Source organism: Corvus kubaryi, unplaced genomic scaffold, assembly GCF_017639235.1.
Source record: "Corvus kubaryi isolate FWS band 111438036 unplaced genomic scaffold, C.kubaryi_AGA036_p1.0 37398, whole genome shotgun sequence".
Lineage (NCBI taxonomy): Eukaryota > Metazoa > Chordata > Aves > Passeriformes > Corvidae > Corvus > Corvus kubaryi.
In genome coordinates this window covers 29,037,611-29,041,798 of record NW_024581137.1, presented here as the reverse complement: position 1 = coordinate 29,041,798, position 4,188 = coordinate 29,037,611, and positions in this window count along the sequence as shown.

Sequence of the window (4,188 nt, the reverse complement as noted above, 5' to 3'; positions counted from 1 at the left end):
GGGGCCGGCGCTCCGCTCCGCTCCCCGCCCAGCCCCGGCCCGCGCTGCGCCTGCCCGGCGGCACCGGCACCGGTATCGGTATCGGCGGCCTTTGGCGGGGTCCGGCCGCAGGGCACCGAGCTCGAAACTGCGGGTTGGGGTTTTTGCCCTGTCTCCCTTGCTGTGACCTGTCTCAGAGCTCTTCGGTGTCAGGCAACTGTGCTGCGGACGCTAATCGAGATATTTTGTTACATTTCTGACCAAGCAGCAGGTCTCTCATCCACCAGTGACGTATGCAACGCTGCGCGTTTTTCCCTGTTCTGGATGCTAAGGAAGAGCGCATGTCCTATCTGGAGCTCAAGCCCTGTGTAGAGTGGCTGAGAGATCTGGGGTTGTTTAGCCTGGAGAAAATGACGCTCAGGGGTGACCTTACTGCTCACTACAACTCCCTGAGAGGAGGGTGTAGCCAGGTGAAGTCAGTCTCTTCTCCCGGGCAACCAGCGACAGGGCTGGAGGACACAGTCTTAAGCTGCGCCAGGGGAGGTTTGGGTGGATATTAGGAAGAATTTCTTCACTGAAAGTGTGTTTAGACATTGGAATGGGCTGCCTAGGGAGGTGGTGGAGTCACTGTCCCTGGAGGTGTTTAAGGAAACACTGGATGTGGCACTCAGTGCCATGGTCTAGTGGACATGGTGATGTTCGGTCATTGGTTGGACTCGACGATCTCAGAGGTCTTTTCCAAACTCATTGATTCTGTGAAAGAAACGTCTGTAAGCCTTTTACCTTATTACAGCATTGTTAAGTAATGGCATAAAGTATGGAACAGAAACACATCTCCTCAGAAACAGAGCCATGTCTGCCCCAGCCCAGAGAGCCCTGGGGTGATGTACCCCCACAGCTCAGTATTTGAATACACGGAAGGATTCCTGTCTGAAACTTGCTCTTCCTTTAAGAAGTGTTCTGCGGGCTTTTGTTTGTGTGCTTGCTTTTTCACAAGCCTTTAAAGTTACAAAGTTAACCTTAGGTGCATAAGGAGAGTAGAAACAAGATGGGGTTTTTTTCTGCATTGCCAGTAACACAACAAAAGAAATTCTAATGGTTTGCAGGAAAGATGGAGGAAAAACAACACTCCTATTTTAATGTGAAGAAAACCAACCCTCTTCAATTACAGTGTTTTTTCTCCCTGAGTAAAAGCAAAATCTGTTTTCTTGCAGAAATGTGAAGCGCATTAAGCAGTTCTTAAGGCTGATGGGTTTTGTTGAAGTTCTGTAATTTTCTCAGGGATTGTTAAATACTTACCATTTCAAGGTTGACCACTTCTTAGTTTTATTTGTGAGTATTATGGAGTTTCAGTTTTACTCATGCAACTGTTTTGCCCTTGTCAGAGACCCAGCTGTTAGTCATGTGAAGCAAAAAGAGCAGACCCTTGATACTCATAATCATTTATTTGCCTTTTCTAAATAATAAAAAATACTATTTTTTCTAAGTTTCTGATACACTTTTTACTTATGAGTCTATAGTTTTGATTGTTTCATGTTAGCAGTACTCTTTCCCCCAAGCTGATCCCTCAGGAAAAATCCAAATCTCACAGTGCACACAACTCTACTTTAAACAATAGGCTTGGCAATAACAGAGCCATGCAGTGGCTTTGCATGTGGTGTATCACCACTCTGATAAATTAAAAATTGTTCAAAACCATTGAGCAGTGGATGTTGTGAAATACGAATTTAATTGTATTGCTTTGGTCCCCTAAAATTTTGTAGGTGCTTATTTGGCAGATGTATATGTACACAGCTGGGATCCATATTTGTGGCTTTCATTGTGCTTCAAGTCAAGCAAGTAATGTCCTGTGCTCAGATCTGTGGTACCGGAAATCCTGAAGGCACCCTGCTATGAAATAGCAGAGTGATCAGTAAATGATCAGTAGTTTGTAGTTATGAAAAAACTTCAACACATACTTAGGTAGATAGGAAATAGAATCAAAATACTTAACCACTTACTGCTTGACATGTCATTGAGTCAATAAATATGGCCTCTGGGCAAGGCACAGTATCGTGAACTGGTAAGATAAATTACCTAGTTCATAAAATACAAGGGGTAAGAGGTAAAAATCTTATTATATTTATGAATATGTATAAATAGTAGTAGCTGAACCAAGGTAATAGTCTAGAAAAACAAACTTTCTAGGCACTGTATCTCTTGTTTGTTTGGATATAGCAGTTACGGTTTTCAGAAGAAACAATCCCATTTGAAAACTTACTGCAAAGGTGTATATATCCTAAGTGTGCTAGATGTAAAAGAAGTGCAAATCTTATGCAAATCTCCCACCAAGATGAAGTCACAATTAATACTTTGTACTTGAATTTGCCCCTACTTCTGCTTGGGCTTTGGCAGCCCAACAGCATAATGGTCTGGGAAGCACCTTCTGTTCTTGTACTGCTGGAATAAACCTACCAGTACTTCTGCTGAAAACTGTTCTCTGATTTTACAGCAATCAGCGCAGCCTGAATAGTTCAAAATTTTTACTAATGCTAGAATCCGTTGTCCTAATTTTTGGTCACTATCACCTCAACTTCAAAAGGGAAAGGCAGTGTAATTGCAACAGCAAGGAGTGAGGCTGTGAGGAGGACTGAACCACAGACAGACTCAAGACAGAAGAGTCAGCATCATAAAGGAGAGGTGAGAAGGAGCAGCAGCTCCTGGGAAGAGGATGATATCAGGGAATTCTTGAAAAACTGCTGGGAGAAAGAGAAATCTGCAGTTACGTTGCCAGTTCCCTTTCTTAGAATAAATTGAAAAAATATACAATTTTTTTTTTTCTACCTGGGAGGGAGGGTGTTTCTAATTTAGTATAAACAGGTCTGGAAATGAGGCTTCAACAGAGACTGAAAGAATTATCAACAGTAGGTCAGAAGCACTAGAACACTTGTTTCCCTGAGCCCATCTTCAAGTAACTCCATTAGCCTTGATGGGTCATCTGTAAGAGAGTTTTATCCATTTTATCCTTTTGCATTTATTACATACAGCTCGGGACAGGTGCTGCAACAAGCCATATTAACAGCATCAGGGCAGGCAGCCACATTAGCACCACACTCATCCAGGCAGAGCAGCACACGCCTTACTTTTCATGTCACTTGCACAAGCCCACAAGCACGGTGTGAAGTACTGTGATAGGACAAGTATCTGTAGTCAAATGCAAACCTGGCAGAAAGTGTTTGCACCCAGTCCTTAAAATATTTACAGAATTTTCTTCTCTTAGGCCTAGACAAATGCTTAGTTCATCTAGAAGGAGTACCTGAAAGCTGATGGCTGCAAATACCTTCATAGTTAAAAAACAACTCCTACCTGTTGCCAAACATCTTAGTGTTCTTTGCACTCTTTACAGTTTTCACTATAAGCTAAAGGAGTTGTCTGATGGTCTAGATCCACATTTTGAAATCCCACTGGGAACACTGGAAGCCATGGGGCTGTGTACTTAAATGAGGGATGAATGCAGCATTAAAATCTGATATACAGCAGGAGGAGATAGGGATAGCACCATCAGGCTCTACATCCAGAAGTTTATAAAGATTTTGCAAAGTAAAGCATAGGAAGTCCACTAAGTTAAGAGACAAAAATATAGTCATGAGGGGGAGGACACAGCACAGACAGAAGCAGGGGCATAAGCAAGATTTAGCAATAAAAGAGCAACTGTGCCAACTTGCAGTGAAGCACAAAGGAGTGCAAATTTTTTTCCAGCCCTGAAAGGAGGGCAGTTCCACAACCTAAATAACTGTTAGCTCACCAGCTTATGAAAATTGAAATTGGTGACCTAATTGCCATCATGATAACCTCTGAAAGAGCAGTAACCTGCATTTGGAGAGCAAAAAGATACATTCTCATGGCCTATACAAGAAAACAAGTGAAAGCTAAGGAAAGGGGAAACTACAGGCAGGGTTGGGGGAGGGACGGACTGAAAGAACAACAGACCAATTTTGCTTTACAAAGCAGTATCATGGAAGTGGCTGCAAGACTGTTTCTAACATCAGCAAGCCTGAACTTCTGTACCTTTTTCTACAGTCTAGAAAGATCTTCTACAGAATTAGTTCTGAGTACTGTAAATTAGTTCTGATTGTCCATAACAACTGATACAAACCAAAGTTTGGCTTCTGTTCTCTTGTTTAACTTGCTCGTCGTGCAAGCTGACAGTATGGTTAGAGTTCGCATAGG